This window comes from Somniosus microcephalus, chromosome 11 (assembly GCF_052327205.1).
Source record: "Somniosus microcephalus isolate GS21.2 chromosome 11, FLI_Smic_1.0, whole genome shotgun sequence".
Taxonomy (NCBI): Eukaryota; Metazoa; Chordata; class Chondrichthyes; order Squaliformes; family Somniosidae; genus Somniosus; species Somniosus microcephalus.
Window position 1 is genome coordinate 74845462 of NC_140997.1, and position 26189 is coordinate 74871650.

A 26189-nucleotide genomic window follows, 5' to 3' on the forward strand; every position below is an offset into this window, starting at 1 on the left:
GCATTGCTGCATCCGCCAGGTGACCAATGCCCTTTTCAGAAGGAGACGTCAATTCATCTCCTTCCCCATGACCCTGGAGAAGCAGCAGCAGCGTGCAATGGGATTTGCAAGAATAGCGGACTTCCCCATGGTGCAGGGCGCCATTGACTGCACGCATGTGGCTTTGCGGGCACCGCTGGAGAATGCCGAGGATTACCGCAACCGGAAGGGCTACCATTCCCTCAACGTACAGCTGGTGTGTGACCACAGGCAGCGCATCCTAGCTGTCAATGCCTGCTTTCCAGGCAGCAGCCACGATGCCTTTATCCTGCGACAGACAACTGTGGCTGACATGTTCCAGGCACAGCCTCACCCAAGAGGATGGCTTATCGGGGACAAAGGCTATCCTTTGTGTACCTGGCTCATGACCCCGCTCCGCGCGCCCAGGACCCCTGCTGAAGAGGCATACAACGAGAGCCATCAAGCGACCAGGAACATCATCGAACAAACAATTGGCGTCCTGAAGCAACGGTTCCGCTGCCTGGATCGTTCCGGCGGAGCCCTGCAGTATTCGCCGGAGCGAGTCTCCCATTTCGTCGTCGTTTGCTGCATGCTGCACAACCTGGCTATCCGCAGGACTCAGGCACTGCCACCTCAGGTTGGAGCACCACCTCAGGAGGAGGAGCAGGAGGAGGAGGAGGAGGAGGACCAGCACAGGAGGGATGCACAAGGTGCAAGGGCCACCCGTCGGCGGCTTATTGAACGTAGGTTCTAGGCCCCCTGTCAGGGAATGGCTTGTGCCAATGAAAGAACATGAATGCAGCCGCTCCGCAAGCCCTCAGCCGGTTAAGGCAACCAAAACTTCAACGTTGAAACATGGACAATATGAATAAAGAAAATTGTTTATTGCACAAACTCAGACCCCTTCCCACATGAAAAACAAAAACAGAAGAAACCCCCAAAAAACATTCAGACACATTACTCGCTCCCACAACCTGGAGAGGATTAACAAAAGTGTGAAACAAAAATGGCCGCCATCCTCGGCCTTCGTAAAAAACAAACATCACAGCCTCGGCCTTCACACAACTAACATCAAATTCTCGGCCTCCAAAAACAAACACAACTGGGCACACATTCTACTCTTTGGCCTGCGAGGGCGATGCCTTGGGCATCTTTGTGTGGCCCCTGCCCGCCCTGCTGCTCCTCCTCAAAGTGAGCCCAGTGGCTGCAGCAAGGCTGGGGGAAGGCTCCTGAGGGGCACATAGCGTGACGGCAGATGCCCTTGGGGGTCGGCCTAGACGAGCTCTGGCCCTCGAGGGGCCGGCTGGTGACTGCTGCAGCTGTGGCTGGGCAGCATCAGTCTGTCCAGCAGCTCGTGGCAGCTCCACTGGGGGAGTGGCAGTGGCGGCAGCAGGAATGGGGGCAAGCTGGCTGATGGCAGGCGCTCGCTGGTCGCCTGAGACACTGGCACTCGCCCGGGCCAGCACTGCAGCATGCGCAGCAATCTGCTGAAGGACAGACCGCTGTGCTGCTGCAGCGCGGCGGGTGCCCTGGCGATGCCTGGCTGACGGAGCGAGTGTGGCAGCAGTTAGTGCCCGTGTTGCCCTGGTCTGTGACCGCATCAGACCAGCCAGTGGCTGGACGGCACCACTGATCATTTGGCTACTAGCGGCCTGAGCTGCCCCGACTTCCTCCAGACTCCTGGCCTGAGCTGCCCCAAATTGCTGCAGACTCCTGTCCAGAGCTGCCCCGAATTGCTGCAGACTTCTGGCCTGTGATGCCCCGAATTGCTCCAGACTTCTGGCCTGTGATGCCCCGAATTCCTTGACACTCTTCGCCAATGACTCTGTGGCGTCAGGCATCCGCGCCACTACCCCCATGAGCTCCGTGTGCCTGCGCTCCGAGTCGACCGCCATTTCCTCGAGGAGGCGCACCTCCTCTGCGCTGACCGTCGCCGGACTGGAGGCCGCACTCACCCTCTGGGGAGAAGGCCGCCGAGCTTCCCCACCCCTCCCGCGTTGCTGCAGGCCGCTGGGCCCAGGACCTGCACTCCCCACCGACCCTTCCCCCAGGCTCCCCTCCAGGGAAGACGTGTCCCCTACATCGCCATGGGTTGGCGCGGCTGAGGGTGCCACTGATGGCCCGCCTTCTTCTTCCTCCTCCTCTTCCTCCTCCTCCTCCTCCTCCTCCTCCGACGAGGAGCTGACACTGGCAGCTTCGGGGACATCCTCCTCACCTGGCGCCTCACCATCTGAAAGCAGGAAGGCAAAAGCGTAGCTTTTGAGTGAGGACAGGGCATCTGCGAGGGAAGCATGAGTGGTGCCATTCACCGCATTGGTCAGACAGTGGCAAAGGATGTTGACCTGATGCGCAAGTGGAACGAGAGAGGTCCAAAAGGTCATGTCCTTACCATTGGTGCCCAGAACAGGGTCGGCATCTCCAGTGGCAACGGGGCCAATGACACAGACTCCCATGATGCGCTCCACGCGCTGGTCTAGGTCGGACAGCTCCTGGTGCCGAGGACCGCCTCCCCCGGTGGCAAGCTGGCTACGCTTATTGTTAGCCAGCTTGGTCTGCAAGAGAAAGGATGGCCTCTAAGTACGGTGTGTAGCCCTGATCTTGTCTGCACAGCCTCCCATGGTGGAATAGCTTGGACAGTGTGTAAAGTGCATAATGTGCAATTGATGGTCATGCCAGTCCCATAGCTGCGGGATGAGGGCTGGCCATTAGGGCTTTCAGGTCCCTTTGCCCATAATGTCAGGTGCACATGCAAGGATGAGGAGGACACTGGAAAGGGTACTCACCCTGACAATCCTAGTGAGGTCATTAAACTTCTTCCTGCATTGTACAGGAGTCCTGCCAACCACACTGTTGGATGTCACCCTGTTGGAGACATCCCTCCAGGCTTTGCGGAAGATGCTGGTCACCGGTTTCTTGCCAGTGTCTGGAAACAAAATATGGCGTCTTCGCTCCACAGCGCGAACCAGCAGCCTCAGGTCAGCTTCAGTAAAGCGCTGCGCTCTTTCCCGGGCCTTCTGCATCGTCCTGGTCGCTAAATAGGTGCAGCAGCAGTGCTCAGGCCTAGCTGGAGGGCTGCAGTGTCCAGGGCGTGGCAGCCAAACAACTCGACCCTTCCCCCTTTAAGAGATGGCCGGCGCCAGCGTGTCTGCCGTCAATCAACAAATGACCGCACCTGCGCTGCGCCCGGCCTCGGCGGTATCGCTCAGCACCGCCGGCTTTGCGCCTAAAGATAGTCGTGCATCGCCAGTTTTAGCGCTGCAGCAACCTCTTAGGGCGATGCAACTGAATATCGGCGAAGTGGCCTCGACTTTGCGCCGGGCGCAAACTTCAGCGGCCGCCCGACTTTACCGCCCCAAAAGTGGCGATACTGAATTTCTAGCCCTTAAACTTAAATAAAGCCAATTACATAGGTATGAGTGGCGAGTTGGCTAAGTTAGATTGGAAAAATAGATTAAAAGGTATGGCGGTAGATAAGCAAGCATTTAAAGAAATATTTCATTATCCTCAACAAAAATACATTCCATTCAGAAACAAAATTCCACGGGAAAAGTGATGCAACCATGGTTAACTAAAGAAGTTAAGGATAGTATTAGATTGAAAGAAGAAACTTATAATTTTGCAAAGAATAATAGCCTGAGGATTGGGAGAGTTTCAGAAACCAGCAAAGGATGACCAAAAAATTGATAAAAAGGGAAAAAATAGAATATGAGAGTAAACTAGCAAGAAATATAAAAACGGATTGTAAGAGCTTCTACAAGTATATAAAAAGGAAAAGAATAGCAAAAGTAAGTGTTGGTCCCTTAGAGGCTGAGACAGGTGAAATTATTACGGGGAATAAGGAAATGGCAGAAATGTTAAACAAATATTTTGTATCAACCTTCACAGTAGAAGACACAAAAAGCATACCAAAAATGGTGGGGAACAAAGGGTTTAATGAGGGTGAGGAACTTAACGTAATTAATATAAGTAGAGAAAAAGTACTAGAGAAACTAATGGGACTAAAAGCCGACAAATCCCCTGGACCTGACAGCCTACATCCCAGGATTCTAAAAGAGGTGGCTGAAGAGATAGTGGATGTATTGGTTTTGATCTTCCAAAATTCACTAGATTCTAAAACGGTGCCAGCGGATTAAAAGGAGGGAGAGAAAAAACAAGGAACTACAGGCCAGTAAGCCTGACATCAGTCATCGGGAAAATGCTGGAATCCATTGTTAAGGAAGTGGTATCAGGGCACTTAGAAAATCATAACATGATTAGGCAGAGTCAACATGGTTTTATGAAAGGGAAATCATGTTTGACAAATTTATTAGAGTTTTTGGAGGATGCAACTAGCAGGGTAGATAAAGGGGAACCAGTGGGTGCAGTTTATTTGAATTATTTTTTTATTAGTTTATGGGATGTGGGCATCGCTGGCAAGGCCAGCACTTATTGCCCATCCCTAATTGCCCTCGAGAAGGTGGGGATGAGCCACCTTCTTGAACCGCTGCAGTCCATGTGGTGAAGGTACTCCCACAGTGCTGTTAGGTAGGGAGTTCCAGGAATTTGACCCAGCAACGATGAAGGATTGGCGATATACTTCTAAGTCAGTATGGTGTGTGACTTGGAGAGGAACTTGGAGGTGGTGGTGTTCCCATGCGTCTGCTGCCCTTGTCCTTCTAGTTGGAAGAAGTCGCGGGTTTGGGAGGTGCTGCCGATAAAGCCTTGGCGAGTTGCTGCAGTACATCTTGTAGATGCTACACACTGCAGCCAAATTATGCACCGGTGGTGGAGGGAGTGAATGTTTAAGGTGGTAGATGGTGTGCCAATCAAGTGGGCTGCTTTGTCCTGGATTGTGTCGAGCTTCTTCAGTGTTGTTGGAGCGACACTCCTCCAGGCAAGTGGAAAGTATTCCATCACACTCCTTACTCGTGCCTTGTAGATGGTAGAAAGGCTTTGGGGAATCAGGAGGTGAGACACTCACCGCAGAATATCTAGCCTCTGACCTGCTCTTGTTGTTACAGTATTTATGTGGCTGGTCCAGTTAAGTTTCTGGTCAATGGTGACCCCCAGGATGTTGATGGTGGGGGATTCGGCAATGGTAATGCCATTGAATGTCAAGGGGCGGTGGTTAGACACTCGCTTGTTGGAGATAGTCATTGCGTGGCACTTCTGTGGCGTGAATGTTACCTGCCACTTATCAGCCCAAGCGTGAACGTTGTCCAGGTCTTGTTGCATGCGGGCATGGACTACTTCATTATCTGAGGAGTTGTAAATGGCACTAAACACTGTGCAGTCATCAGCGAACATCCCCATTTCTGACCTTATGTTGGAGGGAAGGTCATTGATAAAGCAGCTGAAGATGGTTGGGCCTAGGACACTGCCCTGAGGAACTCCTGCAGCGATGTCCTCGGGCTGTGATGATTGACCTTTAATCACCACAACCATCTTCCTTTGTGCTAGGTCTGACTCCAGCCAGTGGAGAGTTTTCCTCCCGATTCCCATTTCCTTCAGTTTTACTGGGGCTCCTTCATACCACACTCAGTCAAATGCTGCCTTGATGTCAAGGGCAGTCACTCTCACCTCATCTCTGGAATTCAGCTCCTTCATCCATGTTTGGACCAAGGCTGTAATGAGGTCGGGAGCAGAGTGGTCTTGGCAGGACCCAAACTGGGCATCAGTGAGCAGGTTATTGGTGAGTAAGTGCCGCTCGATAGCAGTGTTGATGACACCTTCCATCACTTTGCTGATGATTGGGAGTAGACTGATGGGGCGGTAATTGGCCGGATTGGATTTGTCCTGCTTTTTGTAGACAGGACATACCTGGGCAGTTTTCCACATTGTCGGATAGATACTAGTGTTGTATTTGTACTGGAACAGCTTGGCTAGAGGCGTGGCTAGTTCTGGAGCACAAGCCTTCAGCGCAGTAGCCGGGATGCCAGGGCCCATAGCCTTTGCTGTATCCAGTGCGCTGAGCTATTTCTTGATATCACGTGGAGTGAATCGAATTGGATGAAGACTGGCATCTGCGATGGTGGGGACCTCAGCAGGAGACCGATATGGATCATCTACTCGACACTTCTGGCTGAAGATTGTTGCAAACACTTCAGCCTTGTCTTTTGCACTCATGTGCTGGGCTCCACCATCATTGAGGATGTGGATATTCATGGAGCCTCCTCCTCCCGTTAGTTGTTTAATAGTTCACCACCATTCACGACTGGATGTGGCAGGACTTTAATCTGATCCGTTGATTGTGGAATCGCTTAGCTCTGTCTATAGCTTTTCCAAAAGACATTCGACAAGGTGCTACATAAAAGGTTATTACACAAGATTAGGACTCATGGGGTTGGGGGTAATATAATAGCATGTATAGAGGATTAGTTAACGGACAGAAAACAAAGAATAGGGATAAACGGATCTTTTTCAGTTTGGCAGGCTGTAACTAGTGGGGTGCCGCAAGGATCAGTGTTGGGGCGTCAGCTATTTACAATCTATATTAATGACCTAGATGAAGGGAGCAAGTGTAATGTATCCAAGTTTGCTGATGATACAAAGTTAGGTGGGACATTAAGCTGTGAGGAGAACATAAAGAGTCTGCAAAGGGATATAGATAGACTGAGTGAGTGGGCAGTAAGGTGGCAGATGGAGTATAATGTAGGGAAATGTGAGGTTATTCACTTTGGTAGGAAGAATAGAAAAACAGAATATTTTTTAAACAGTGAGAAACTTTCAAATGTTGGTGTTCATTGTGATTTGGGTGTCCTCGTGCAAGGAACATAGAATGCTAAAATGCAGGTACAGCAAGCAATAAGGAAGGCAAATGGCATGTTTGAAGGGATAATTACTAGTCCTAGCCCCTTTAGGGCTACCCTGGATCAGGCATATTCCCCAGATATTCACTTTCAACTAAAGTTTGAGGTAGCCAAATCCTAAAGACGCTTAATTGGGTCTAAAGGTCCAGACTATCTCTCCCTAAAGGAAAGGAACAACCTGAAGATGTTACCGTCCTCCAGATAGCACTTTTAATAAGTTTAGCTAGACTGTAACCTTCCAGACATTATGAGGGTCCGGGAAACTCCCCTAGAATTCTGCAACTCCTCACCAAAGAGTGTACAGAGATTGAGTTTGCGAGTTTGATACAGAAGTACTAAGTGAGACAATTCTAAAAATATATAGATTTATTAAAGAACCGACATATAATTTACAGTTGGTGATTCAATCGCAACATTAACAGTTCCAAATACAAAAATCTTACAATTCTATTATCAGAGATCCTTATTCTCAAATCTTAACTTCTCTAGTTTTACAGTTCTTAGTTTCTTCCAGGATATCCACCAAAATCAAATACAATACCTTGATCCCCGAGATACAAAGAGTTGTACACTTACAGAGCTTGCCGCTGAAGCCTGAGAATCGCTTTGCCTCTTCAAGCGAATCTATCTTCCCATTTGAAAGTTCAATTTTTGTACCCTTTCTCAGTGGTATTAATTTGAAGTTTTCTGCTGATGTAAGTTAATTATCTCTAGTCATTTTTCTGCTGACCCCTGCTATTTTTACAGTTAGATCAGCTTGTAACATTAAGAATTATGTCTCTACCCTTAGGCGTTCGAAGTTTATCATAAAAAACGGTGTGGAGCAGGGGCATCTATTTGATGTAATTCTTACGAAAGTTTTCTGTTTGTGTCTCTTTACAACGTCTAAATTTAAAAAACCTCAACCGGGTGCACCATTGTCTTCTTAGTTACCTCAACTGGTTGTAACACAGACTCGTGTCTCCCGTGTTTCATTTGATGTCAGTGTTATGAAGGCATATGTTTCTTTAATCTTATGTGATTCTTTCCGAAGTGTTGGTTTAAGATACCTTAACAGGGTATACCATTGTGTTCTTTCCAAAGCTTCAGACTTTCAGGAACCTCCAACCTCCTGTTTCAACAAGGTTATTGATTCAGTGTCAACAACTTATCTTATCTCAATAGCCTTTATGCTGTTTACAGCTTTTCCATTGTTAGCTTTTTAGATTTTCAAACCTAGTATGTCATGTTTTAATAAAGTCAGAATTCTTTTATAGAATAGAGTATTTTTCTGAATAGGTATATTGCTTATTCCTTCACATGTTGGCCTTTATTGCAAGGGTTTGGAGTATAAGAGTAAGGAAGTCTTGCTACAATTTTACAGGGCCTTGATGAGACCACACCTGCAATACTGTGCATAGTTTTGGTCTCCTTATCTAAGGAAGGATATACTTGCCTTGGAGGCTGTGCAATGAAGGTTCACTAGACTGATTCCTGGGATGAAAGGGCTGTCCTATGATGAGAGATTGTGTAGAACGGGCCTCTAAACTCTCTGGTGTTTAGAAGAATGAGAGATGATCTCATTGAAACACACAAGATTCTGGTAGATGCTGAGAAGTTGTTTCCTCTGGCTTGAGTGTCTAGAACTAGGGGGCATAGTCTCAGGATAAGGGGTAGGCCATTTAAGATCGAGATGAGGAGGAATTTCTTCACCCAGACGGCTGTGAATGCTGAGGCCTAGAAATTGGGTTTTGGCGCAGCGACGGCTTTAGCGCCGGAAGTTAGTGCCGGAGCTAAGTCACGCTGGGCGGGCCAAAAATTCACTAGTTCTGCGCCCAAACGGCTGCCGGCGCTGCTGAAAGCTGTTAGCGCCTGAAACCTGGCGCTACGCGCTGAATTGCGGCGCTATTCCGGCGCTGCGGCGCCCGCTGCGGTGCGGCAGGTTCGGGAAGTGCAGGCCTCCTCCTTCCCTTAAGGAGGAGCTGCCTGCACCCGGCCACGGTCCGCGAAAATCATGGTAAAAATGAGCCCGGCACCTCGGACAAGTGCCGGGCTTGCATCTGTCCCGGGGGGGGGGGGGGGAGAAGTCCGAGGAAGGAGCTGCGGCCAGGCGGCCGGCGGGAAAGCGGCCGGCCGCCGCGGGTCCTTTAATGCGCCAGCGCAAAGTCCAGTAAGGCACCTCTGCCAGAACGTTGCTTGCGGCTGCCACGGGCGAGGCGGCCGCAAGTCAATTTCGGAGTTCGGGCGGGTTACCATGGCAACCGGGACGCTGCGCGCACCGATGACGTCATCGGTGCCGGCGCAGCGCTAACGGCCTAACGCCGATTTAGGGACCCACTCAATTTCCAAACTGGCCATAACTCCGGCGCTAGGCCCTCTAGCGCCTCAAAAGCGGCGCTAAGCCTACCGAATTTCTAGGCCTGAGTCTTTGAGTATATTCAAGGCTGAGATAGATAGATTTTTGGATTCTAGCATAATCAAGGGATATGGAGATCGGGTGGGAAAGTGGAGCTGAGGTCGATGATCAGCCATGATCTTATTGAATGGCAGAGCAGGCTCGAGGGGCCTACTCCCGCTCTTATTTCTTATGCTCTTATGTTCTTATTTGTCTTTTTATTATTTTTTGTACTACATTTTATTGCTCTGTGTATAGGGACCCTAAATCTCTGCACTTCCACTATTCCTAGATTTCCACCATATAAATAGAACTTGGACCTATCCTTTCTTGGTCCAAAATAGATGACCTCACACTTAACTGCATTGAAATCCATGTGCCATAATTTCGCCCACTCATTAATCTATCAATGTCTCTTTGTAATCTTATGCTCCCAACTGCACAACTTACTATACCACCAATCTTTGTCAACGACAAACTTAGATTTTTATTTCATTTGTTCCTGGGATGTGGGCATCGCTGGCAAGGCCAGCATTTATTGCCCATCCCTAATTGCCCCTGAGAAGGTGCTGGTGAGCTGCCTTCTTGAACTGCTGCAATTCTTTAGCCTAGCAAGACACTCAGTTGTATCAAATAATTGCAGCGGTTCAACCACATTGCTATGCGTCTGGACTCCCATGTAGGCCAGACTGGGTAAGGATTTCCTTCCCGAAAGGACATTAATGAGCCAGATGAGTTTTTGAAACAATCTGGTAGTTTCATGGTCACCATTACTGGTACTGTACCAGCTTTTTATTCCAAATTTATTTAATTAACTAAATATTAAATTCCCCAGGTGCTGTGGTGGGATTATGAACTAATTGGCCAGAATTTTGCCTGCACTCAGGGGGTGGGTTTGGAGGCGGGGCATCCGGCAAAATCGCAAAGATTGACAGCGGATCAGAAATCCGCTATCAAGCCGCTTCCAAACAATCTTCCGAGGTGTCAGGTCCCCGATTTGCGCATGGACCCAACACCTAGCGGCGGGAAGAGGATTATAGGCACTTAACTGCTTGTTAACAGATTGTTAACAGGCAGTTAAGAGGCTTTTTGCAATTTTGACAGGTCTACTGCGGGCTTCCCGACATCCAGACACCACGCCAGGTAAGCGTGGCGTGATGTGAGTCTACTGTAAGGTTTCTGCATTGATGACAGCTGCAGAAGTGGTGTGAAGGATCCAATGGTACATTGGTGAGTTTCAGAGGTAAGAAAATGTTGGGAAAATCATTTTTAATACATTTACACTTTTCTGTAGGTGACAAGTTTTGGATTGTGTGTGCAGTCCCACCTCATTGGGAGAACCTCTCTCACCAGTGACAGATCGCTTCTGTAACCTCACCTGCAGCTGCCATCTGTTCTAGCTTAAGTAGGGAGTCACTGGAGTGCCTGGATGCAAGGGCTCACCTTTGTACAGTGATTGGCAGTGTTTGCAGCACCTCAATGCTGTCAAACACTGAAAAGTCAGCTGTCAAAAAAATTTGTGCATGGCCCCTTAAAGAAAACCGGCAGATGACATGTCATCAACTGACATAATCTGACACCGGCTTTCTCTTAATTGGCCGGCAATCCCGCAGGGCGGGCTTAACAAGGCCAATTGTCGCAAAATCATGTCTATGCGTCTGATGTCGTTGGGGGCGGGACTGGAACCCGGAAGGCAGCTGTCCCGCCCCCAAGCCGCATCGATAGGAAAAATCATGGCTATTATCTCTGGATCATTAGTCCAAGCCTACTGAATTATTAGTCCAGTAACATAGCCACTATGCTACCATAGCCCCTAAATGTATGGCTCGCTATTATGGTATCAAAGTCATTAATAAATAATGAATAGTTGCATCCCCAGCACAGATCCTTGTGGGACCCCACTAGCCAATCCCTTCCAATTCAACTACATACCCATTATCCCTACTCTCTATCTTCTACCGCCTTACCAATCTCTTAATCAGGTCAATAATTTGCCTTCAATTCTGTAAGCTTTAATTTTAGCTAACAATCTGTTACATGGAACCTTATCGAATACCTTCTGGAAGTCCATACAAATTACATCTATAGATATTCCCCTGTCTACTACTTTAGTTACTTCCTGAAAAATTCAATTAGGCTCGTTATCAGCTCAAATTTCTCTAAGTGCTCAGTCACTCTGTCCTTAATTATAGATTCCAATAACTTCCCACAACAGATGTTAGACTAACAGGGTTATAATTTCCTGGTTTCTCTCTCTCACCTTTCTTAAATAACGGCGAGAGGAAGAATTGCATTCTCACACCATCTGCTGCTTCTCATTCAGAGTGTGTGGGGTGAACAGGAAGGGAGAAGAGAGAACAAAGATTAGGTATGCAGAAACCCTGATACACGACCACTCTAGCATCAGTAGAGACCACAACCTCTGCAATACCTCCTCCCAGTATGAACAGCACTGTATTCTCAAGTGGGTTCAATATGTGATGTCGCGCTGCTTCTCCACCCGTTGCAGTCTGCTGCCTCCAGTTATGCACCACCTTCTCCTGCAAGAAAGAGAGAAGTGTGTTAGTGAGTGTTTCGCAATATGTCTGGGTGATGTGACTGCCATGGTTGAATAGCTGCTAGTGTGTGTGTATGTGTGTGTGAGCTATGAGTTGTGAGTGTGAAGTTAACAATAGTCCTGAGTGTGTGAGGGTGAGGCTAAGCATATGGATTGAAGTGTCCAGTGCTGCTTGATAGAGTTTGTAGGCAGGTGAGGGGATAGGTTGGTGTGATTCAGCAGTAGATGAGGCTAGTGGTGCAGCTGGTATGAGATGCCAGTTGAAACTTGATCTTACCTTGACAACTCTTGTCAGATCATTGAACTTCTTGTGACACTGCATCCAGATACATGGGGCCAAACTTCTGGCATTCACCTCCTCTGCATCCTCCTCCCACTGCCTCCTCAGCATGTGCATATTTCAATAACAAAAATCAAATAAACACCCATGTGCTTAACCTTGATGCACTATGACACCTTTCTTTTCCTATCTCTGACACATCTATGTGGCGAAATCCCTGTAGCTTCAGCAGAAGTAGTGGCAGGCTGCTCTGTCTTTTGAAGTGCTTGCAGACGATGACCTCTGGGTGTTGGAGCCCATGAGAGACCTGCCAAAGACTGCTGCACCTGTACCTGTGCAGGGGCAGACTAGGCCAGCATGTTGGGTACTAGTTGTGGGGGTGGAAACAGGTGAGACATGCACACGCTTTGAGAGGAATACTCACATTCATCTCCCTTATCACCATCATCCTTCCCCCGGCCAGCGGAACATCACTCCTGCCTCTCTGCGGGAGAGCAGCTTGGAGGAGATCAGTGACACCTTTTAAGCCCATGTCTAATCTATCTGCCAGGATGTGGAAGCCGTAGAAGTATTGACGGCCAGAGTTTGCCAGGTCACCTTCTGGGCCTGCAGGGACTCATTTGTGCTCCTTGTTATGTTCATTAACAACTAGACATTCTTATTATGAACACAGCTAGCTTCTAGCTAGTTATTTATTCAGTACACGTTCTCTAGGTACAGTATCTGTAGAGGCTTCCATGTGTGCTCCTGTGTGCAGGCTGCCATCTTGACTGTTGCCTTCTGGGTAGCCCAGTGCCTCATCGGTAATGTAGTCTTAAACATACAGCTATATACAGCTCTACACAGCTCCACCTAGTGTCCACTATAGAATGACATGCTATTGATCACTACATCCCCCTTTCTTTGAGGTTTAACAAAATCAATATCAATCAACTTTCAAGAAAACAATAAAGATAATATCAGTAACACTTTTGTTAGTGCTCTATAAACATAAACATTTTCAAAACAGTCAACACATTTTCAAAGCTTTACATTGTACTCAAAGATTAAGTCTATCAGGCTCTTTTACTTCACATGTGGATCTTCTCAACACGGGTAAGTCTGATGTGTCTTCATGAGATTGTTCTGGCGGTGAATGACAAGATGCAGTTGCGGCATTGTCATCAATCTGGTCTTGAATAGTCTCTTGTGTTTTTAGGAGGGAACAGCGGTTCCTCCTGAGAATCTGTCCTTCCTCAGTTCTAACAGTGTATGACCTTGGTCCTACTTCCTCAAGAACTGTAGCTTTCCTGTTCCATGCATCTGGATCCTCAATCCTGACAACATCATCCTTTGTCAATGGTTTTAGAGTTTTGGATGACTTGTCATAGTATGATTTCTGTTTCAGCTTTAACAGTTGAAGTCTCTGTCTCAGTTCCTCATTTTGCTGTTCTTTTGCACAGCAGAGTAGCGTGGTGCGCAACTTGCGACCCATTAGTAGTTCAGCAGGTGAAGAACCACAGTCTAAAGGTAAGGCTCGGTAGCTCAGCAGGGCGAGATAAGGATCAGACTTGCTTTCTGTCGCTTTCTTCAGTAGCTGCTTGAGAACTTGAACACCTTTCTCTGCCTTACCATTTGACTGAGCATACAAAGGACTGGATGTGATGTGCTGAAAGTCATAATGTGCTGCAAACTGTTGCCACTCCTTACAGTTGAAGCACGGACCATTGTCACCAACGGCAATCCTGGGAATTCCATGTCTGGCGAAGATGGATTTCACATGCATTATGACACTGCTTGCTGTGGTGCTTGAGAGCAGCGCCATCTCAGGATACTTAGAATAGTAGTCAATCACTATTAGATAGTCTTTACCATTTAAATGAAAAAGGTCCATACCAACCTTTTGCCATGCTGCTGCTGGTATGTCAGCTACTATCATTGGTTCCTTTGCTTGTTTGCTTTGGTGTTTCTGACATGTCTCACATTTGCCTATCATGTTCTCAATGTCCTTATTTATGCCAGGCCAATAAACAGTGTCTCTTGCTCTCCTTTTGCATTTTTCAATTCCATTGTGTCCCTCATGAATCCTTTTGAGCATGTCTTGACGTAAAGCCTGTGGAATGACTATTCTGTTCTGTTTTTGTAATAGTCCACTTGCGACACTCAATTCTGACCTTATGTGAAAATATTTTGAACAGGAACCTTTTGGCCAACCATGATGAATGTTCTCTATTACGGTTTGTAATACTGTATCTTTTACTGTTTCTTCTGCTATTTGCTTTGATTTTGTGCCTGACATGGGCAGCGCAGCAGTGACCATACTCACATGAACATCCACGTCTTCTTCAGTAGAGCTCACATGACTCATTGTGAGTGCTCGGGATAGTGCATCTGCTAACACCATGTATTTGCCTGGTGTGTAGATCAGTTCAAAGTCATATCTTTGCAGCTTCATCATGAGTCGTTGAATCCTTGGAGACATCTCATTCAGGTTTTTTTTTATGATGGCAACCAGAGGGCTGTGGTCTGTCTCAACTGTGAAGGTGGGAAGTCCATATATGTAGCCATGAAACTTTTCTAGTCCAACTACCAAGCCTAGACATTCCTTTACAATCTGGGCGTATCGACACTCAGTATCATTCATAGGCCTGGAGGCATAGGCAACAGGCTTCCAATCTTCACCATCTGCTTGTAGCAAGACCGCACCTAGGCCATCTTTTGATGCATCCGTTGACACTTTGATTCTTTTGGTTGGGTCAAAGAAGGTGAGTACAGGTGTGGTTGTCAGCACTGTTTTGAGCTTTATCCATTCTTGTTCATGTCTTTCTGTCCATGCGAACTCATTTGTTTTATGTAGCAGGTCTCGCAGACAGGCTGTCTTGGCTGACAAGTTAGGAATGAACTTTCCAATGAAGTTTATCATCCCCATGATGCATAGCACTCCTTTTTTGTCAGTGGGTCAGGGCATTTTGAGTATGGCGTTTACTTTTTCCATATCTGGCTCTATTCCTTTACCAGATAGATTATCTCCTAGGAAAGTGACTTCCTGGACGCCAAACTGACACTTGGCTTTGTTGAGCTTCAGTCCATTCCGGCGTATGCTCTGTAGCACTTTAGTCAGTCTCTCATTGTGTTCTTTCAGTGTGGAGCCCCAGATGATGATGTCATCAACATAGACCCGAACTCCTTCCAGACCTTCAATTATGTGTTCCATCACTCTATGAAAGATTTCAGATGCAGATATTATCCCGAAAGGCATTCTGAGGAAACAATACCTGCCAAATGGTGTGTTAAAGGTACAGTATTTGGTGCTCTCTTCATCCAGTTTTAGTTGCCAAAATCCTTGTGAGGCATCGAGCTTTGTAAAGTATCTGGCACCTGACATTTCACTGGTGATTTCTTCTCGCTTGGGAATCTGGTAGTGTTCACGTTTTATGTTTGCATTTAAGCCCTTTGGATCCATGCATATTCTTAGATCATTGTTCTTTTTCTTTACACATACCATGGAGTTAACCCAGTCTATTGGCTCTTCAACTTTCCTGAATACTCCTAGTGTGGTCATTCTGTCCAGTTCATTCTTGAGCCGGTCACGCAGGGGTGCTGGAACTCTTCGTGGAGCATGTACCACTGGCTGAGCATCCTGCTTTAGCTGGATCTTGTAAGTGAATGGTCGAACTCCAAATCCTTTGAACACATCCTGGAAATTATTCACTACAGAATCCATCGAGTCATCTGGTCTGCTTATGGCACAGTTTATACGGTAGACTCTTTTGACCAGTTCTAAGTCCTCACAAGCTTTGTCACCCAGTAGTGAATCAAGCCTTTCAGCCACAACAGAAAACATGAGATGATGCACTTTGTCTTTGACTGTCACTTTAAGTCTGCATACACCTTGAGGAAATCTACATATTATAAGGGGTTAATTTCAGGTGCTTGCTAGGTATAAGTTTTCAGACTTGACACCGGTCAAGAGTCGATGTGTAACTAGAGCTATTGCACGTACTTGGATTACAGCCAAGAACAGATGTCTGCCCACCTAATGAGAATGTAGAAGTGAAACAATGGGTTTCATTTGAAGTACCCAGTGACTTAATAACTTGTACATGATTAAGATTAAGGAGGACCTCCGGTTACACGATTCATATCCTGTTATATCTTAACCGTTGACTTATGTGTCCAGGATCCTTCTGTCAATATGTTATTTCTACCTGATGATTAATCTAAAATGTATCCTGATAGAGGAACAAAGGAATGTCAATCAAACTTGTTTGTTACACTGTATAAATATAGTACGCTCACGCTGTATCATTGGAATAGTAGCCTCACCCCTTGAGTGGAGGTACTGATTCCCCTTGCAAGTTAAATAAAAGGCCTGTCCGTCTGACGAATCCAAGTGTGTATTGAGTCATTACCCAGAGCTAAGAAGTAAGGCACTTCTACAATTTGGAGGTTCCACCGAGATGGCTTGCTGTACCAATTGGTGAGTTAACAGACGCCGAGTACGTTGCTCGGTTGGGAAAATCCCATCGGCCGAAGGTGGTGTTTTGCCACATTTTTGGGACTTTCCCTGCCAGAAGCATAGCTGCGCATAGTCTGTTTATTCCATTGGACAGTACTGCCATCGGGTAATTGACTCACAAGGTTCGGAGGTTAAACTGCCGTTGTGACTGCTTCCCTTTCAGAAACGGAACAGAGGACCAGCCATGAGGCGCTGACGCCCTGCGAACAGGATCGTGCAGAAAAGGACTGTATAAAGGTACCAGAGAGAGAAGGTTAAGTCAGGAATTTGATTAACTAAGGAGCTAGCGATTTATTGGAAATTGAACTAGCAAGGTTCCAGCTTGCTGAGAGAGAAGGTTAAGTCAGGAATTTGATTAACTAAGGAGCTAGCGATTTATTGGAAATTGAACTAGCAAGGTTCCAGCTTGCTGAGAGAGAAGGTTAAGTCAGGAATTTGATTAACTAAGGAGCTAGCGATTTACTGGAAATTGAACTAGCAAGGTTCCAGCTTGAAGTTAGCTGGGACAAATTGAAGGCCCTTTTTGCTAAAGATTTGGCTAAAGGGAGTAGGGTAGAAGGAGAGAAGAGCTTGAAGTTAGCTGGGACAAATTGAAGGCCCTTTTTGCTAAAGATTTGGCTAAAGGGAATAGGGTAAAAAAAAGAGAGAAGAGTGGGCGGTTGTCTGAAACACAGTGTCAATGTTTAATGTTTATGAGAGTGAGTATTTAACTACTTGTTATTATCAATCAACTTTGCAGCTTTGTCCAGTAAGGCTGCATAGGTTGGGGATTTAGTAACACTTTGGTTGTTGTTTAACAAGTGTATTGTTTATTGTTTATTGTTATATGTATTAATGTTTAGTCATGTCTGATCTGTAGGGGCGTCCCACGCAGATCATAGAGTGTTACGGAATTGTTGTATGTTTTAACTAAAATATTTAAGCTGAAAAAAAAACTGCAGAAGGGGTTGGAAAAGACCCAAGCCGGGGAAGTGAGTCCCGCGGCGGAATGTATGGTTGAGAAAATAGTGATGTCTTTTACATGATCCACTAAGCTATTGTGGATTCAGTATTTTCCCCAGTTAGAAATACCTTCCACGAGGGTTGAGAACCCTCGAGTTTTATATGTATGTATAGTTTATTAATCTGATCTGTAGGGGCGTACAACGCAGATCATGGATTGTCACGGGAGTTTAGATTGTTTTAAGTGAACCATTTAAACTGCTAAAATGAGTGCTAGCGCCAGTAAGCCACCCGAGAAAGGCACGCCAGCAGCCTTTATGTTAAAGAACTGGTCAATCATCCATTGATCACCTACCAAATTGGTCCAAATGGACTGTAAATAAGACTAGACCCTTTCCCTCAGATAGTCATTTAACATAGAAAGAATTACTTGCCTCGAGAAATGTTTAACGGACAAGAGAGAAATAGAGAACAGCCAGATAAAAAGACTGCCTCTATGTTTGTTGAGTCAGAAAAAAAAAATTACCCTGAAGAAACACCTTTCTCCTCTATTATGGTAGGATAACAAGGTAACTATAGAAGGATGAATAGAGGGGAATATAGAGGAAGACGTGGTAGAGTAAGAGGGTATGGACGATCTGGTAATTGTTACAATTGCGGACAACCCGGACATTGGGCAAACCAATGCCCTGTGAAAAATCGTCAGAACAAAACCTCCAATAATGGACCTCCGTTAGAGAATAAAGGTCCTAATTTCACTGTCCATAACCCTTTTTCGGACCAGTCAGGAGGTTACCCTACAAACGGACAGGGATTTAGGAGAAATAGAGATCAGAATTACTGACTGACACCAGCAGCCCCAGGCGCCACAAACCACCAAATGCCCGTTGTTTCTTTAAATTCACACAGCGAACTTGAAATTAAAATGCAAATAGCTGGGAGACCTATGTCATTTTAGTAGATACAGGAGCAACCTTTTCGGTGTTAGGGAAAGGATATTCTGAAGGAATGCCTATTAATGGGAAAAAGACTCCGATAGCTGGATTGGCTGGAATACGACAATGCTTGAATCAATTGACTCCCCTCACAGTAAAAGTAGAAGAATTTGAGGAAGAACACTCCTTTCTGTTATCAGGAGATGTCTCTATGAATTTATGTGGAAGAGACTTGCTGTGCAAAATGAATGCTACAATCATTTGCTCCGCATCAGGAGTAACAGTAGAAATCCAAGTAGATAAGGCATATGCGTACCCAGTAACAGAAATAAAACACCCTGTTCTTTACGCATGGGAAATTGCCGACCCAAGTTTGAGTCCCAAACTTGTCAGTCTGTTAGGAGCGTGGGGATTCATTACAAGCTCCATAAAACAATACCAGGAATCCCTGAAACTAGGGAAATGGCATATCAGCCGTTTTTTAATTTAAAATACCTCCTAACTATTAGACTGCACAGCCCTATAAAGTTACAATTAATCCAGCTGCACCATTACCCAAAAGGTCACAGTATCCATTGTCAGAGAAAGCAGAAAAAGGAATTGAGCCAGTGATGGAATCATTGTTAAAACAGGGAGTTAACGCCGGATAGAATAAAGGTCGTTTGCAACACATCGTTGCCAAAAACTAAAAGAGAAATGAAGCATTTTCTAGGAATGACTGGCTATTGTAGACAATGGATATTGAACTATTCAGAAATAACCAGACATGAGCATGACAAATTTGGAAAATTCGCGGTTACCTGACTTCCTCGGGAACCCAGATTAAAAATGCACAAGAAGTGCAAAATCTTTTACTAGCTATTCAGAGACGTAAACAGATTGCAATTATTAAGTGCCAAGCGCACATGGGGCATTTGGACAAGGTTGCGCTTGGAAACGCTGCTGCAGATAGCGCTGCTAAGTCAGTAGCTATATCAAGTACTGAACGACAAGTTTCAGCCTTCCCTGTTAGGGAAAAGCCAGAGATACCGCAGCCCCCGTCCTTAGATGATGTGCTGACCCATCAAGATAGGGCCAGTTCTGATGAAGTAAAGGAATGGGTTGTTAATCATTGTTTTAAAAAACACTGACGGCTTATGGGTTCATCATGACGGCCGCATGGTGGCACCCAAATCATTACTATCACCAATTGCCCGATGTGTTCATAAATTCACCCATGCGGGCAAAAGGGGGATGGCGGACTATATCCTCAAGACCTGGTATGCACCAGGAATCTCAAAGTTGGCAAAACAAATATGTGAAAATTGTATTATCTGCCAGACAATGAATGCAGGAAAAAAAATAAAGAAGGTACAGCCCGCATCCCATCCAAACCCCATGGGTCCTTTTGTACACTTGCAAATGGATTTTATTGAACTACCTGTGTGTATGAGCTTTAAATATGTATTAGTTATTGTTGATATGTTTTCAAGATGGATTGAAGCGTTTCCTTGTAGAAAGAGTGACGCCACTACTGTTGCTAAATGTTTATTGAAGGACATTGTACCGCGCTTTGGGATACCAGCAAAACTGTCAAGTGACAATGGGTCCCATTTTATGGGAACAGTGATTAAGGAACTATGCAAAGCCTTACAGATTAACCAGCACCTCCATTGCAGTTATCATCCACAGTCGGCTGGACTAGTGGAAAGATATAACGGGATGCTGAAAAACAAGCTTGCAAAACTGTGTAAAGAAACTGGACTTAAATGGGTTGATTTGTTACCCATAGCTTTAATGACAATGCGGTCTGCTACCAACAGAACTACAGGATTGTCGCCTCACGAGATCGTCATGGGAAGACCACAAAGATTGCCCTTTTCGGCACCTTTAACAGCTAAATAAATGGACATTCATAAAATGGAGGAAGATATGTTGAGTTATTGCATTGCACTAACCAAATGTATTTCTAGTTTCCATCAACAGGTGAAGGAAGCCCAGGTCGATCCCGCTGAAGGAAAGTGCCATACTTTCGAGCCAGTAGATAACGTCTACATAAAAATCTTCAAGCGAAAGAATGGCCTTCAACCCAGATTTGAGGGACCCTTCCAAGTACTCCTGACCACAAACACCGCTGTAAAAGTAAAGGAGCGACCAACATGGATACACGTGTCCCATTGTAAGAAGGCATCAGTTGAAGACGATACACTGCCAAGATGAACTGGATTTGGACTCTAATAAGACTGTCCCCTTTGTTAACGATAATTGAAACTGCCATATTGATTTATCAGATCCCCTGAAGGGCAAACCATGCATAGAAGAATGTGTACTTTTAAACAGTGATTTCTTTTATATTATATGCTATAACGAGACTATGAAGGTTCAGCTTCAGGATCACACTATGCAGGTACCCCCGTATCAACCCCTGAGTCTTAGGATTAGGCAGAATAAGATAGTAGAAGAAGATAGTGGACAGAAGCTTGATAAGCTATGGGTCACATGCCGTGATACTGTATTACCAAGTGACAAAACTGCGAACGGAGGGGTTATCTGCAATGGTAATTCAAGGGGAGGACTGGCCCTGACAGCTAAGTCAATGTTTTGTGATAATCCTTTTCATAACTATCATCAAGTTATCTGTACGCTAAAAGACAGAACCTTGCCAAATGCTGGATATGCAGCCACATCCCTGTGCATGCAGAGGGTGGAATACCTCTAAGGCCCATTCCCTTCGAAATAGAAGAGATGGTAGGGTGGTTATTACAGTCTAATACCACCTGGAATAAGGAGGCAGCCAGTACATTTCAGACCCAAAATAGTTTAAACCCAGATCAGTTGGAAAATGAATAGAAAGATGCAGGATACAACCTTATAAAATTTGAAGGGTGGTTTCATCCCCAATATGATAATCGAAGGAATCCAGAGAGTCTATTAGTGCATACCCTTGGTTACCACAAAATTGGACTGGGTCATGTTATTTGGGATATGTAGTGCCCTATATACATCATATTTCATCTTTGGATAGCCACCCTGGGACACGAGTAAAACGAGCCATTACAGAAACTGAAAGGTTCTTTGCTATAGCATTTCCCTGGTATGGAACAGGGAAGCTAGCAAGAGAATCTATAAGCATGGCAGCAGTGTTGGAACAAATAGCCAATGATACTGCTGATGCTCTTAGTGATGTAAACGCAGAAATGGTGGCTTTGCGCACTGTTGCTTTACAAAACCGCATGGCTCTGGACTATTTGTTGGCAAAAGAAGGGGGCACATGTGCAATCATAAAAACCAAATGTTGCACCTATATTCCAGATAACTCAGAAAATATCACCAACCTGGTAAACCACATAAAAGGAGGCTGTAGAGAAACTACGTCAACCTGAACCGTGGTCCATGTGGGATTGGATTTCAGGATGGGGAGGAGCATTAGGAAAGCAAATTTTGGAAGTCTTAATTGCAATTGTGATGATTATAATTTTAATTAGTTTATTGATTGGTTGTTTAAAATTATTGTGTACAAAAGTCCTTTCCTCATTAACGTCAACTCCTCCAGTACCAATGATATCTGAATATGAGGATATTAAGGGTGAGACCTTTGATGTAGAATTTCTTAAACTTAGCGAAATAAATTGTCCTTAGAAAGGACAAAAGGGGGGAATGAGGAAATCTACATATTATAAGGGGTTAATTTCAGGTGCTTGCTAGGTATAAGTTTTCAGACTTGACACCGGTCAAGAGTCGATGTGTAACTAGAGCTATTGCACGTACTTGGATTACAGCCAAGAACAGATGTCTGCCCACCTAATGAGAATGTAGAAGTGAAACAATGGGTTTCATTTGAAGTACCCAGTGACTTAATAACTTGTACATGATTAAGATTAAGGAGGACCTCCGGTTACACGATTCATATCCTGTTATATCTTAACCGTTGACTTATGTGTCCAGGATCCTTCTGTCAATATGTTATTTCTACCTGATGATTAATCTAAAATGTATCCTGATAGAGGAACAAAGGAATGTCAATCAAACTTGTTTGTTACACTGTATAAATATAGTACGCTCACGCTGTATCATTGGAATAGTAGCCTCACCCCTTGAGTGGAGGTACTGATTCCCCTTGCAAGTTAAATAAAAGGCCTGTCCGTCTGACGAATCCAAGTGTGTATTGAGTCATTACCCAGAGCTAAGAAGTAAGGCACTTCTACAACCTAAGCTATCTATTTTCTGTCCATTATAGTCCTTCAGTAGGACTGACTTTTTCTGTATTTTGGGCTTTTCTTTCATATTTTTAATGTCACTCATACTGATTAAGTTTGCTTTTGCCCCAGTGTCCAGTTTCAATGTAAATAATGCTCCATTTATCTGCAGTGGTATCATCCATTTGTCCTCTTTTACTGCATTAACTTTATGTTCAGCATTGTCTATTTCTGAGGGCTGCACATTTTCTGTATCTTTTTTGATATCGTCACATGACACCATTCCTACAAAAAATGTCTCACTTACATCAGTGTCCTCAATCACATTAACTCGTTGCCCTTTCGTCGTTTTTACTTTTGAAAAGCATTGTTTGGCAAAGTGATTCTTTCCATTACACTTTGTGCACATTTTTCCAAATGCTGGGCATTGTCTTAACTGGTGTTTGTAACCACAGCGTTTACAATTAAAAATGTCATCCTCCGATTGCTTTTCATTTCTGTTCTGCCCACGTTTTGTCCCCTTGTAGGACACAGCACCGACAGCAGCATTATCACTCATTACATTCGCATCATTATTGATTTCACTGAAAGTCTTCGCGTGATTTCGAGCTAGCTCGCTGGCTTTGCATATTTTCACTGCATTTTCCAAATTTAGTTCGGTTTCTCTCAACAGACGTTCCCTGACTTTTTTATCATGAATACCAAACACAATCTGGTCACGAATCATGGATGCTTTGAGCTCAGAGAAATTACATGTCTGTGCTTTCAGTTTCAGATCAGTTATAAAGCTAACAAAAGTCTCATTTTGTTGCTGTGTCCGAGAACGGAAGATGTATCTTTCATACGTCTCATTCTTTTTGGGAGAGCAATGTGCATCAAACTTTTTTAGCACATCTTCTAATTTTTCTCTGTTCTCCGCTGGATTAAATACCTCTATCACCTGTGGGCCTGCAACCGTAAGCAGCAACGCTATCTTCCTTGCGTCTGGCTTCGTACCGAATCCGATGGCTGCAATGTAGAGTTCGAATTGTTGTTTAAAAATCCGCCAATTGTAGTCGACATTTCCCTCGAGATTCAAACCTCCTGGTGGCTTCAAATTCTCCATGTCGCTTTTCACAATTTTCAGCAGATCTTCACCACCCTGGTACCATGTTATGTTCATTAATAACTAGACATTCTTATTATAAACACAGCTAGCTTCTAGCTAGTTATTTATTCAGTACACGTTCTCTAGGTACAGTATCTGTAGAGGCTTCCATGTGTGCTCCTGTGTGCAGGCTGCCATCTTGACTGTTGCCTTCTGGGTAGCCTAGTGCCTCATGGGTAATGTAGTCTTAAACATACAGCTATATACAGCTCTACACAGCTCCACCTAGTGTCCACTATAGAATGACATGCTATTGATCACTACACTCCTGATGCAAATTCCATAGAGGGGCCAGACCCTCAATGGAAGATTGTACCTTTGAAAGGCCCTGTGACATCACTCCATTAATGATCGAGGTGGACTCTTCCATCCTCTGTGCCATTGTGGTGAGTTTGCCTGCCAGGACTGCCAGTACCTCACACAGTTGTTACTGACCCTCCAACACTCTCCTTTTAATTGATTAACCTCGGGTTCTGCTGAGCAGAGCTTGGAGGGGGCAGTGCCCTCCAACGTGGACTCTCCACAGCTGTCCCTGTACCACTCTCTGCTCATACTCACTTGTGCTGTGTGATTTATCAGGTGACATCCCACCTAACTGTGTAAGAGGACCCAGCGATGTGCTTGTATCTGCACTGGTGCTTGTAACACATGCCTCCTGTGACAGTGGGCCCTCAGTTGGAAAGAACTCCCCTGAGGAATCTTCGTCCTCTCAGGGCAGGGGCTTCTGTTCTTCGTGTGATGAATCCGGAGGAGAGAAGAGACAAATAAGATTTAATCACAGAACTTTACAAATGTTGAATGGCACATGATTAAAGTGATCATATTTGACAAAGAGCTGAAGTCAACTCAAGATGACTTTTCCGTGTAGGAGGTGTGGGTCGGAGAGATTAATGCCATCACCCTGCTCCAATGGGCAACCAATCTCACCAGCTCCAATGCTTGGGGAGGCAGTGATGTTGCTAATTTCCAGTGCCTCCTCCTCCGCCAGGTAAAACCTCATGATCTGTGGGAACATAGGAACATAGGAACAGGAGGAGGACATTTAGCCCCTCGAGCCTGTTCCGGCATTCAATTAGATCATGGCTGTGACCTAACTCCATATACCTTGGCCCATATCCCTTAATACCTTTGGTTAACAAAAAGCTATCAATCTCCGATTTAAAATTAACAAATGACCTAGCTTCAATTGCCGTTTGCACAAGAGAGTTCCAAATGTCTACCACCCTTTGTGTGTAGAAGTGTTCGCTAATTTCACTCCTGAAAGGTCTGGATCTAATTTTTAGACTATGCCCCCTAGTCCTAGAATCTCCAACCAGCAGAAATAGTTTCTCTCTATCTACCCTATCTATTCCCCTTAATATCTTGAAAACTTCAATCAGATCACCTCTTAACCTTCTAAATTCTAGGGAATACAACCCTATTTTGTGTAATCTCTCCTCGTAATGTAACCCTTGAAGTCCGGGTATCATTCTGGTAAATCTACACTGCACTCCCTCCAAGGCCAATGGGCCAGAAATTCCAGAACGGGGCTTGCAGCGCGTGCAAGCCCCGTATTTGCACTTACCCCGCGCTCCTGCCGATCAGCTTCTGGGACGCCTGAACTTGGAGAAATAGAAAGCACATTCCCGGGCAGCGTATGACGTCACGCCGCCCAGGAGTGCAGCCAGCGCGGACCCAGGAGCATGCAGTGTAAGTGAGACACGCCCCTTGAGGTCTCAGTTTCACTGGACACGCCCCCAATGTTTCTGTCAAGCTGCTTTGCTTTTTTACATGCAAAGCAGCAGTTTAAATAGGTTTTTGGAAGTTTTTTGAAGATTTTGGTAACTTTTATAAACTTTTTAAAATGTTTACATTATTTTGAGTAATCTGAAGTAGTTTTAAAGAGAATTAAAGCAATTTAAAGACTTTTAAAAGCCCTAAAAGAATTTTTTAAATTCCATTTATTTATTTAGCAATGTCGTCGTCATACGTGTCTTCACAATGTTCCCTTTGGGGAACTGTATGAAGTGGTGGAAGGATTTATGGCCGTGATTAACGCTCATTCCGTGACCGTAACCATCTTTGAACCAGCCATTAGGGCGGTTAGTCCTATGGCGGGAGGGTTTTACGGGCTCCCACAAGCTATACAAGGAGGGGGGGCCACCCACACCCATGGACGCAAATATCCCACTGGATGTCAACCCAGAATTTAGAGCCGGAGCTCCGACTCCACTTGCCGGGACTGTCTGGAGCGGGGTTCGAAACCCTACCCTGATCTGGCCCAGCGGCGGGGATCCTACCGCTATGACAAACGCCCAATCCGATTAGCAACGTGAAATGGCAGCATAGGGCTCCAGTCACGGGGAGGGAAAAGGCGCAGGAAACGTATGGGTGTCACCTTTTGTGCGGAGTGGGCCTTTTGCGTAGCAGTAAGCATCCCCGCCGCTGGGCCAGAAGGAGTAGGGTTTTGAACCCCACTCCAGACAGTCCCGGCAAGTGGAGTCGGAGCTCCAA

General features: G+C 45.4%; 1 long non-coding RNA gene across 1 annotated transcript; it reads left to right on the plus strand.

Annotated features, from left to right (window-relative positions):
* The first annotated feature begins 15587 nt into the window (after positions 1 to 15587).
* LOC147110679 (uncharacterized) lies at positions 15588 to 22506 on the plus strand. The gene is made up of 2 exons (XR_015079970.1): positions 15588 to 16734; positions 20327 to 22506. It is a non-coding gene; the product is annotated as an uncharacterized LOC147110679 (long non-coding RNA).
* The last annotated feature ends 3683 nt before the right edge of the window (positions 22507 to 26189 follow it).